Consider the following 13,457-nt stretch of genomic DNA (forward strand, 5'->3'; position numbering starts at 1 on the left):
GTGTGTGTGTTTTTTTTTTTTTTTCAAAGCTTCTGTTAAGGTCATACTGGTTTTACTATTCCAATCACTGGTAAATCTTGATGACTTGTTGAGGTTTCTGCAGCACTGAAACTTGCAGACTGGAAGAGGTGAAACTGGCAGGGAGTCAGAGATGAGTACAATCAAACCAATAAGTTGTGGCACAATAGCAAAATCCTTAGACTAGTGTTACTTTCAAAATTATATATATTTCAAATATATAACAGCAGTTATAGGGCAGCTTTATTACTCTGTGATAACTTCTCAGTCATTTTGGAGGTCTTCAGCACTGATGCCTATTTATTCAATTTATTAATATTTATTTTGTATTGTGCCTTTGTTAGACATGTAGCAGCGCTACTTCACTGGCCTACAAATCCCAGCAGCCCTGATAGTATTACACTATTAGGCAGCTTCACAATGGACGTGGGGTTGCTGGGAAGAAGGACAATTAAGCGCTGTTTTTAAAAAGGAACCAAAAGATCATGAAAGGGGTCACTATCATCTGTGTCTATTTGTTTCTATGCTTCAAGCTCTTTTTAATTATAAATACAACCACTAAAGAGTACAACTCTTTCTGAATTTATTTGCTTGTTCTGTGCTTGCTTGTTTGTGTGGTTTTGTTTTGGCTGGATATGACTTCATCTGGGGAGCACTCCCTAACATGCCAAATCTTCAGGCAACAACTGGAAACTGGCAGGACAAAACTATACATTTTATTCTAAGGGCCGTTCACAGGGGTTTTCCGTTCTGCTCACCAAAGTCGCCCACACCTGCTATACTGGACTGTTTTTGGACTGTGTTATGTTAATTGTTTATCAGGTTGTGCTTAGTTAATATATTCTTAATCTATTAGTTTTGAGACACTCGTTCCAGTTTGAGAGTATGTGAGCTGGGTCAAGCCTGGGTGCGTTCATGGTGTCCCTAAAATAAAATAAATAAATCACCATTTTAAAAACAGTGAGAATCTGAGCAGCTCATCCTGACTGCTACAGACATTAAACTACTACAATGACTAAGGCAACACATGTAACATACCATAGGTGATAGAAAGGCAGAACTGAGGATCTGTTTTTGTATCTTTTTAAATTTAAACATTTAATAAGTTTTGCCATGCTGAAGAGAGGGTATACACGTTGGAGAAAAACTCTATATTAGAGAGCTGGCCATGAGTGGCACTAACCTAAAAGGGTCCTTTAAAATCCAAATAGCTTTTGTTCTTTTATAAATCTCTTTTATTAATACAAGGTCACACCAGGGCTGTCTTAACGCATGGGCACGCAATCTATGTATGTTGTGACTTGCTGAGTGCTTACGTAGGTAGGGGCTCCACTGCACTGCTTTGCCCGGGGGCTTATAACACTGTTAAGATGGCCTTGGCTCTTGAACATCCAGACTAAATAAGATAGGATATCTGAGATAACATCACACGCCCCTGTCTTGCTTTTACCACTTCTCCAGGCGTTTCTTTGTGATTGACCCTTCTTTGCTGTAATTCTTGTACTGAATTACAGTTACTTCCTGTACCCCTTTACCTTCCTCTCATTCTTCCAAAAAGCAGTAAACAAAGCTTTATATTTTCATTTATGCAGGATGTGGCTTTCATGAGTCTTTTGATCTGCGACTCTCCACAAAAGACCAGAAAAGCATTACTTGTATTGCACTTAAAATGAACTTAAAAATCTCTGTATAATAAAGGTAACACATTTTTTAACACCTTTTTCATCTTTCTTTTAAACCAAGATGACTCATTTAAACCCATTTACAACAGTTGTTATTCTCACTCATTTTCTGTGACATTTTTCTTTTACACATTATCCTTGTCTTTATCTGACCTTTCCCAGGCAAGGCTGACAACTGATTTGAATTTAATTTTTAGTCTCTGGTTATTATGCTATGTGATGTCTTCTGAGCGATTATTTTGTGATTTGCTTGGGGAAAATTATTTTGCATTTGTAAAAGACACAATTTCTGTGTAAAAATATATATTTGCTTTGGCTTTAACTTAGTCTCACTTAAGTTAGAGATACCTACTTTATCTTGATCAAGAAAAATCGTATTTACTTTTGAACTGTAATTTTGATTAATGTTATAATTATTGCCTTATAGTTACATGGATGTTGCTTTGACTCCCATCCTGTTATTCGCTAATCCAGGTATCTCCCACATCCAAAAGATGTCTTGGTTATGTTGATTGATTCTGTTTTGTTCAGTGAAGGTGTGTGCACCATGCCCTGCTGAGCACTGTGGCCCTGTCTCTGCCCAGTTTTAAAGACTTTGAACTATGAAGCCAAAATTTCCCACTTAACTCTAAACCAGCCTCTAACGTTTCATTCTTAAACAAGTCACTTTACCTTCCAGTTTTCCAAAAAAATAAATATTTTCAGAGGTATATTGTGCCTGTAAAGCTATGTAGAATATGTCCGGAACCTAAACTACTTCACTTGTCAGTGATTGTCAGAACTGCTGTTTTCACATAGATGCGCAATAACAAAGGTAAGCTCAAATCATGACGGTGGTTCTACATCGGATCAAAAATACAATTTTGCCATCGTTGTACTTTGTATATGTACATGGGAAGCTCTGCACTCATGACTTTATGCTGTAGATCTTGTTCTTACATATAAAGGATGTGCCTAAAACATTAACATTTACAGTATATGATAAATAAAAGCCAGTGTCAAATGCTTGGCGGGGGGACAGGTATGGGGAGTTGGGATCATGAACACAGCTGAGAAAATAACAGAATATAAAAAAGCAAAGCTAACATTTACAAGTATCATAAATTACACCAGGTGTTACAGACTGGAATCAAATGTAAGTTTTTATTCTAAAATAGTAAGAATATGAGCAGTTCAGTTCTCAAAATAGACTTACCCAGGAAGCTTTGATTACCAGTCAATAGCTAATACTGTTGCACCACCTAAGCTGTGATAATGAATGCATGTCAATGTCGCAGGTAAACACGGGTTGTTTTCTGCAGTTATATTTTTGAAGAAAAAGTGCATTTGTTCTGTTATATTTGTACCTTTTGTGAAAGAGTTTCTTTGATATTTGGAATTCAGGCTTCACACATTATATAGTTTATACCTACATTTTGTCATTTACTACTAGAATATGAAAATGTGTTTACATAGATTACTGTAGAAACGGAACACACATGAAATGCATGTGTTCCAAATAACGATCTATTATTTCCACTCTAAAACTCCACTTCACTCCCAGATAATCAATCAAAGCATGAGCTAGGAGAAGTTCATGCACGTTCTAAGTCAGTGGGGGGATGGAATAGCTGGCTGCTTGCAGCTTGTCTTTTATCGGCACATTTAGAAGACAAACAATGCTGGTGGAGAGGTGCGAACAGATTTAAGAAGCGATTTATGGTGGGACGAATCTATGAGGTTTTTTGTAGGCTCTGGTAATTCTAGTGTTAAATGAATATCCTTCATATCACGACTTTATCTTTCTACCTTTTCCTCTATTTTTCTCCATTCCACTGATCACTCCTATCACTTTCTTTTATGTGGACTCATTCCCTGGACACTTTTTACTACTTTATACTACTTGGACATGGATTTTTACACGCCGAGACTTGTCTATTCAAGTAGTCAACTTCAAGCACTGAGAACAAATGCCTGTGCCAATGTGGTTCCCTATTTACCTGATGAGGTACGAAGGTGGTATCGTGGCATCAGATAGATTTAGATACGTAAGCTAAAAGCGAAGCAGCTTGCGAGAAAGTGGCGTTTCAAACCTTCAGTGCCTTCTGTGATCCTGGGAAATGTGAACTCACTACCAAATAAGATCGACGAACTGGCCGCGCTGGTGAAAAATGTCAGGACCTACAGAGAATGCAGTTTGTTGTGTTTTTGTGAAACATGGCTAACATATATTTATATATTATGTTTCTTCAAAATCTGGTTAAAATACAGAAGATATTTTATGGCCAAGATGCATCTCTCAGCTGCTCCTGTGCAATGGCGTTCAAATACAGTATTCCAGTCCTCTATTAATCTACACAGTATTTAATTAGTGGAAATCGCTAGAGATCTAAATATTAGAGACCTGTATATAGACAATTGTATGCATTCCATGACCAAATACGCTTCAGATATAACTTTGAACTAACATTCTTACTTTTCCATGTAAACGTTAGAACCATAGTCAAAAGACTTTCCCATACTTGAAACCACCCAAGCTTGCAATGATGAAGATATAGGCAGAATTTCTTAGCTCTGCTCATTGCAAGGAATACACCCCTAGATGATATCCAGCTTTCTCCAATGGTGTGACTTCTATAACAAACTGGTTGCACTAGTGATGGTGTCTCATATTAAAGGGCCGTTGAATACAAGTACGAAAACTGTCCAACTGATTAGAATGTCACATACAAATTTAAATTTACACATTAATAACATATCTTCTTCAGTCTGTATGAAGTATTTTGTTAGCCATCTTAAAACTGAGCAGTCAACAGACTTTTTTTGACTTAGATTATTTCTATTTCTGACCAATATGCTATATATTCCCATTCTATAGCACCATGATAAAACAGAATGTATTAAAATTTACCTAAAGAAACAAAAACAACTTACCTGTGGTATTTCCCTTAGAGTCCAAATTTATGCAGGCAAGACAAAACAGCACAATATGCCACATGACTAGCAAGTGGAAAATTCATGTAAAGACTGCTCTAAAATGGTGGAGACCATCCCTAAACACACAAAATAGTGGTAACAAATTAATAAGTACAAAATTGGAATACATGTATACATGTACAAAGGAAACAAAAATGAAAGCTACAGGTTAGGAAAAAATTACTGTACTTTACACCAACAGGCCATTTATCTGGAACCTATAAGGCTGAAGATTCCAAGAAAACTTGGTGCTGAATTTGCTATAAAAACAACTCCAGAGATTGGGAAACTCATTATTCATCCATATAGTACTTATTTGGATGTCTCTGGAAAGCATTTTTGGCTGAAACTTAAATGCTACATATGTTTAGCTCATTACTGAGTGCTACAGGCAAACACTTAAATGGGCTTGAGTGAAAGAATGAAGAAACATGTAAGCAAGAAGAGAACAGAAGAAAGGTGCAATAGATCCATGTTCCATGGTCTCAACCAGAGAGACAGGTCCTAGAACTCTTGGGTAGATAGGGCCATGGTAGGTATAAGCTCAGAAATATGTTGGTGGATGAACCTATGGTGTCCGGGATAATGGCCTATTTATCGGGCAGATTGCAGTTTGTGAAACTTCAATGTTGTATGATAAACAAATGTATTATTATTGTACAGACAAAGGGGACAATTAAATTAGAGATAAGGAATAAATGTTTGCCATACTGTGTCGGTAGAGTCCTTTGTCTGTTGCTGGATTTTTTTTGATTGGCTTTAATTTTAAAGGATGAACATCACACTGTAATAGGGGAACTATTTTAAAAAGAAATGTCTATGAAGTGTTCTAAGGAAGTGTAGGTTTGTTTTTGAAGGAACCTTTCTGCAACTAAACACTAATTAGTATAAAGAGTATTTTTTAAAGAACCCATTGCAGGTCTGCAGCCTACAAGAAAAGTATGGAGGAATCTTTTGGACAAAATTAAATTAATAAATAAATAAATGCGTAAATAAATAAAAGCACTGTGAAATGTGAGCATAAATAAATAAATGTGTCATGAAACGAGAGCCTAAATAAATTAATATGTCATGAAATGAGAGCATAAATAAATAAATGTGTCACGAAATATGTTTTTTGTTGCTTATTTATTTATTTCATTTTGTCCGTAACATTCCTGCAAACCGCCACGAAATACGTCAAAGTTGAAAGGGTGGGCTCTAACACGCCCTCTAGTTACTGATTGGTGAATCGATAGCACAAGAATTAATTAGAAAAATGCTTACTACTGCCGATGAAATGGATTCTGTCGAAGATATTGCGAATTTCAGAGAGAGAATTGAAGATTTATCGGAAGAAATTACAATGTTGGCGGCCCTTTTAGACTCCGATGTAGAAAACTATTTTGTCCGAAATATTCCATAGAAAAAGGCCAGTTTTTAAGCAAATAATCACTGCACTCAATGCTTAAAGAGGGGGCATGGTAGTGTGGCCAGAGCGGTTCTCAGACATGATGTGGTGTGGGCATTTCGTTGCTTAAGTGCACAGGTGAGGAATCATCTGTATCCATAACTGATGCCGGGAGCTGCTAATCGCCACACCAGTGCCACATCCCTATTATAAATAGGAGAGGTACAAATGCGGAGGGGAGAAAAAAGATCGAAAGAACGGAGGTTAGAGGAGTAAGAAAAGGAAGCTGGAAGCTGAGAGCCGGTGTGAGTGCGAGCAAGCATGTGAGAGCAGGCTCGCTATAAGAAGGAAGGCAGCTGGGAAGTGTGTCCTAGCTGGCTTTTTGGCCGGCGCCTGGGGGCAGACGGATTGGGTCACTCCTGCTTAGTTTTGCAGAGGAGCAGGAGTGAACACGATTGAGGATGGCTTGCCACGGAAGGCAGCGGGAGTCAGAGGCTTGGGAGGTGGAAGCCCAAGCGTGAGCGCTCTGGTCACTGGAGAACCCAAGTCTCAGTCTGGCGGAGCCCTATGGAGCCAAGGATCGAAAGGCTTCCAGACCAATGTGAGAAGTCAGCTACAGGTAGGGTGCATGGCCCAGATGGGGGAAGTATGGGAGCCACCAGCTGAAGAAGGCACCGGGTTTTGTTTTTAAAAGGACTGCTTCAGGCCATTGTCTTAACCTTGTTTTAATGGATTTATTTATTGGATTTTAACCTCCACATTTACACTGGTTTTAATGGATTATTTATTTATTCACTTTTAGAAGCACTGCACTTGTTTTGAACACTTTTTGCTTTTGACTGTTTTAAATAAAAGCACTTCTGCACTTTGCACCTTTCCCCTTGCTTCGTTGGTGTCCTCATTGTCCATCTCATTCTGTTACATTACCAATGGCATTTCGGTTCAAGAGCTCCCAAAAAAGGAAATGGGAGCATGGAGCAGACCAGCATCGTCACAACCATTTATAGCAAGCTGGATGAAAGTGCTGTGAAAATGACAAAAAAATCTCAAATTTTAAAGTCAATATGTACTTCCTTACAGGCTACCTCTTAGAGGGCTGTGGTCGCTGCATCATCAAAGATGTCATTCACAAAGGGCTACAGTAAATGTTGAGAAGAAAAAGTCGCATAGAACGGATCCTGTAAGATCTATTTGATATACAGTACTTATATTTTGGAAAGCAAATAGATGTCTTATAAAGCATTACTGTTGATTGTATTACATTAGTACTAAGCGGACCAACATTCATCGTTTGCCATAGTGTTTATCTGATAGATATTTAATACTAGCATAACTTAACGGACTGGCACCTCTTTAAGTTAATGTGAAGTCATCATGTTTCCAAGTGTTCTGTATATTTATTTCTTTTCTTGGAACAAAGGTGAAAAAATAAACTCTTGTTATACATTTAACATTAAGGTACTCTTCACTTAAAAAATGCAACATCATGCCATCACATTTTGGATTCAAGAAAGAAACTTTTCTCTAAGGTTGTCAATAATATTTGCACTTTATTGAGGTTGGCATACTACCATGGTGGCACAAGCTGTGAAGAAGAAACTAATGCTGACTTAAGAAAAATATTTTTCACAGCACACATACCTGCCTGCTTGTTATGCCTTTTTGTAGGGAATAGTTGATGCATTCTAAAATATATTTAAAGGAAGATGTATGTGGGCCAATGGGATACACATCACTACAGCTACAAGATTTATCAGTAACTTCTGAGTTACAATGCCCCCCAAATAAAAGCATACAATACTTTGGGGCCAGAAGAACAAATGGACAAACTAAAATTTCATAGCACAACCTAGTGAATCACTGGAAGCTCATACTTTTCCACTTTGTTCTACTTATACATATAATGCACCATGTTATTTATAAGTAAAAGATGTTAAATGAATATGTTGGAAGTAACAATTCTGTTCAACATTTAGTCACAATTCATATCCAGAGCTGATTAGTGCTCATGGCGTCCTTCACCATGACTTTAACAAGGCATCAACTGTAAAAAGGAAATCAATTCTTATCGCAATAGGGAATTATGCTTAAAAGATAATTATGCTGTGAGGGATTTTGAGACTGAATGAAATTGGGGAAAAAGCAATTACTGGATCCATATATGAATTGCCAATGTCAAATATTACCCATTGGAGAAGATAGTATTAGATTTAATTTCAAAAGACACAACACACAGTCTCCAAGGGCACTGAACCCATATAAGCAGACAACGATGGTAATAAAACCATTATCCAACTAAACACATAGGATAAGGCAATTTACATTTTTTAATCTAAAGGTTAATGAATTTGTACTTCTGTTAGATGACCACATTTAGTCCTACTTAATGCCACAATACTAAATCACATAACATCTCATTGAGGGTCTACCTGTGTATGAACTTACATATGTGGAATTAGGAGTTTATGGAAAATTTGGTTAAGGACTGAATACTATTTTATATTTATAAAACAGAAAGTCTTAATGATAAAATTAATTTGATATTTTAGGTTCTAGAGGTTACAAATCTGATTATGTTTACTCAAATATACACTTTAATTGTTTAAGCTCAACAGCTTTGAATTTCACTACTCAGAAAAATCCAACTCAATTCAATTCAACACTAATTTGCCTAAAACCAAAGCACCTACTAATTTCAGGTGACAAATTTCTCTGAATAATGCTCATATTTTATATAGAAAATTAAATCTCTATATACAGTAAAAAATATCTTTTTATGCACAATTTTGTTTGTTCAAACCACAGACTTGAAATTGGCTTACACAAGTACAGCACGTCTTACAATAAATCAGTGTTTTGTTTAATAATTTCAGTTTTCACCCCTTACCTCCCACAGGATGAGGGCTGTGAGTCAGAGCACATGGCCTGAATTTCTACACTGTGATCTATCAAAAGAGAAAAAGCATCTCAGTGGATGTGAAGGCAGTCTGATGACTAGCATGGATCTTTCCTACCAAAGAAAAATGTTAGAGGTAGTGGTTCCTGGTATAGGCAGTATAGGCAAATGCCTTCCACACGGTCAAAAGGATTTGTTCATAGCTGTACCCAGGCACCATTTGTTGTTGTTTTGCTGTTCCATCATTGCTGCAGTCTGCTAAGCAAGAAGGAGTTAGTTTAATCTCTCACTTTAAATGTCTGTAAAATGACATCCAACATGCATGGACCCCATTTTTTTAAACCCACACAAACATGCGGAAGTGTACTCTAGTAAATAATATACAACACAAAACCTGTCAGCTGTCCTGGTTTAGAAACAAATAGGTAAATCAATAAATAAAAAGAATAATGAAAACCACATTTGTAGCAGGCTGCATGGTAGTGTAGTGGAGGAGCTGCTGCCTTGCAGTAAGGAGACCAGGGTTTGTGTCCCAGGCCTGTGTTTGTGTCCTGTGTTAGCTAAGATAGGCTCCAGTAGTCCCCGCGACACTGTTCAGGACTCAAATGATTGAAAATGATTCACTGACTGACATTTGTAGCATTTAAAGCTTGTTTAGGCCTTAGCCATATATAAGTTTTGATTGAAAGGGGCAGGTAAATGGGCATTCATGTGATGACAAAGCCACGGCGATATGTCCATTATAGGAGACTACAAAAAAATTACTGAGCAGCCAATGTGGTCATAATTAATTATGAAATTCTCAAAGCCATATGAGGCTTTTCTGAGAGAAAAAGAAAGGAAGAGAGCTAAAGGTAGAAGAATGCATTGTTGTGATACATATGCAGCACTCAACGAAGAGTGCTATAAAAGAATAAACTAAATTGAATTGAATGAAGTAATTATGAACATTTTTATGTGAGGTTCTAGGATTAGAAACAATAGTACTAAATAAGAATAGAATATTATAGATCCAATTATGTAAAATACAGATGAACTTTCTCTTTAAGTACTTTTGTCAGGCTGCAGCAGAAAGGCTCAGCTATAAAGTTAGTGGATTTGCTTTTTCTGTCTGGATTATATTGATTCAGCAGAAGTCCTCAGATTTCACTTTGACATTAAGTAACTATAACAAAGAAAAAAACATTTTCTGTTTATATCAATTCAGATATGCTTTTTAAAAAAATGGGAGCTCCCAATCTTGCAGTTATTTTAATGTGGATAGAATAAGTTGCAAAACACCTGGGTGCTAATGGCACAGTGGTCCAACAATTTTGAACATTAGGTGCGTAGTCTTGTGTAATTTTACCTAAGGTACTCTCACTACATGTGTGTTTGCTTCCCACATCCTACACCAAATTTTTTGTTTTATCACATATTCATTTCACTGTTTGTGTCTTTTACCTAAGCCATCCAGGCCAAAGCCATGTTGTTCTGTGCGGTCACAAAGCATACGCCACCCTTCATAACATGATCATTATTTCTTTTCCATATTTGAAGCTCTACTCTGTAGTTATAACTTCACGGCTTAGTGAAATCTTGTGTTGTGATCATCAATCATATTTAGCTTGTGTGACACCAGTTGGGGGCGTACCAGCCACCCAACCTGACACAGACAGACACAAGAGGCACACTTGTAAAAGCATGCTCTTTTTATTTTTCTTCCTCTCATGAGAAACGACTTCTCTGTTTCCCAGAATCACAACACAGTCCAAATAGCACAAGCAAAATACTTTCCTTTTTTTCTCTCTATTTCTGTTCTTCTCCACTTCTCCTTGGCAAGCTTCGTCCACCTTCCACCCAACTTTGGATCCTGAGTAGTATCTGCTGGATCCTTTCATAAGGCACCTGGAAGAGCTGCTCTTTAGGGATCAACAGCCGTTGCAGCACCCCTGGCAGCACGCACGGACCCCAACAAGGTTATATCAAACTTCAACTCCCATGGAGCCCTACGGGAGTCCTAGGCACCGCTGCAACCCAGGGAGGCTGCCATCTAGTACTCCAGGGGAGGTAACACGCTTGCTCCACCAGTCCTTCTAGCCGTGGCCATCCGCTGCACTGGAATACAAAAAATGTACCCACTAAATTTACAGCGGACTGTCCAAACTTTCCACACCCAGGAAAAGCCAAGCAAAATAGCTATGTCTATGTACAGTAAATAAATCTAACTCATTTATATGTAAGCATGTTTGTTCTGGCATCACTACAAAACAGCTGTGTAGATTTTCATGAAAATAAAAGGATAACTGAGGTATAACCCATTTTAGGATATAGACTATATGGCGACTTGATGCAGTGATGGAGAGGACTCCCTGAATCAAATATTTTTGGATTTCTGTTGAAAACCAAGAACAAGTGACAACATTCTTACCAGGATGTGATAAATGATAATCCTAATTTATATTACTCATTATTTTCTTCCACTTCAAATGGATGCTGTTATATGTGAATCTATGTTTTTCAGGCAGACATCTTAGGTCAAAAGACTTTTGTCATAGACTTCGTGTATGTTGCTTGCTCAGTTGAGAGTAAATGGAAGTTTATTGGCAGTTCAGCTGATAGGCTCTACCCTTGATAGATGAAACAGTAAAATCTGACAACCAAATTGGGCAGGAGTTTGTTTCTGATGAAACAGTAAAATCTGACAACCAAATTGGGCAGGAGTTTGTTTCTGATTAAAGGATTAGACATAATGGATATCTGCAGATGAGATCTGCATGGCAAGCATTCATGTCAAAGGGTTATCAATCAATATTGTCTCCTGTACAGAGAACAGTGAAGTTCTTACTTGCATATACTAATCACCATTCTCCAGTACCGTGATCAGTGACTATTACTGCCATACCTCATAATGTTGGTCTTTTTTACCTTGAATATGGTATATATATTTTAAAGATACCATACTCAGTTTCAACATAAAGCTCTAATGACTGTGTACTTTTAATAAAGATGACAGATGACCACATGGTGCTTCCAAATTTGACTCTGAGCATTGGCAGACAAGGGATACACACAATACGACACTTTGCTATACGTTGTTTTACATACAAGGTGCTGATGTTTTCTAACATTGTCTTGCTTTACATTTTTTTTCCATTAAAATTATACCATAACAGGATGGAAATATCTTTCACGAGGGCACATTTAAGTACACAATTTTTCATAAATATTAATAAAAAAAATGTGTATTTGAAGATTAAATGCTAAAAAAGGAAATAATGTGAATGGAATTGTATAGTACTGAACAGAAAAATAAACACATTTTTAAAGTGAATTTGAATTGTGCAGCTTTCCCTGTTAAATTGGATTTGTCACCTATATACTAAGTACAATTTTGTTGAAGCTCTGCAATGAGTGTTTGAAGTTATTTTATTCAGGCATTGAAAATCCTGTTTATTGCTCCTTCACCAATTAAACTACTAAATATGACAGATTTAGTAATAAATAATGAAATTTAGTAATTTACAATTATTTTTCACCTTTCCACCTTTACATTTTCTGACAAAGTAACTAGGTTTTGAAAAAGAAACAACAATAGCACTTTTCTCACTTCAAAAAGCACTTTACATAAACAGAGGAACACCACTGCAGCCACCACCAATGTGAAGCACACACCTGAATAATACAACAGCAGCCATTATTGTGCCAGTACGCTCAACACATGTTAGCTATTAGGTGGTGGAGGGGTGAGAGAGTTAGCCAATTAGTGAGAGGGAATCACTCAGAAATATATTTTCATGAAATCTGAAGTCTAACTGGGGGATAACATATCTTAGAATATAGACTATACGGCGACTTCATGCAGTGATGGGGAGAACTCTCTTAATCGGATATCATTGTATTTACAATACAATACAATACAATTTATTTTGTATAGCTTGTCACACACATGTGAGTAGAAGGACATTGTATGGATCAAGCAAAGGTAATTCAAGGCCAGGCCAAGGGGTGGCGGGGTGCACTAAACCTTCTCCTGTTATGTCTGCAGACCAACTGTCTGAAGCAGCATTGAAGACATCACGTCCGGTTCTGGTACCTAAGATGACATCACTTTCCGGTTCCGGCACCTAGGACAACATCACTTGTGATTCTGGAACCTAGATCGATGTCACTTCTGGTTCCAGTGCCTAGACTGATGTCAGAAGATGGTCACTTCCAGTTCCCCTACATCACTTCCAGTCTGATCACTTAAACCGCCATCTTTCCAACCCTTCATCAGTTCATGTCTGGACTGCAACACATCTCTCTAAAAAAACAAAACCATTGCAGCCAGGAAGAATATACAGGTAGCTGCTCCAAACCTTTTTAGGTGTGTCGAGTCTGATCATTTCACAAGCCCAAAAATCACACAAGGAGTGTGGCAAGTGGCTTTAACAGGCCCTATTTTTTGACTCAGCCCCAGCCGTAACTCTCTAAGAAGACAAGAAAAAACTTCCAAAAGAAACTCTTGTGAGGAAAACAATGAAAGAAATCTTGG

Source organism: Polypterus senegalus, chromosome 13 (assembly GCF_016835505.1).
Source record: "Polypterus senegalus isolate Bchr_013 chromosome 13, ASM1683550v1, whole genome shotgun sequence".
NCBI classification, from domain to species: Eukaryota; Metazoa; Chordata; class Cladistia; order Polypteriformes; family Polypteridae; genus Polypterus; species Polypterus senegalus.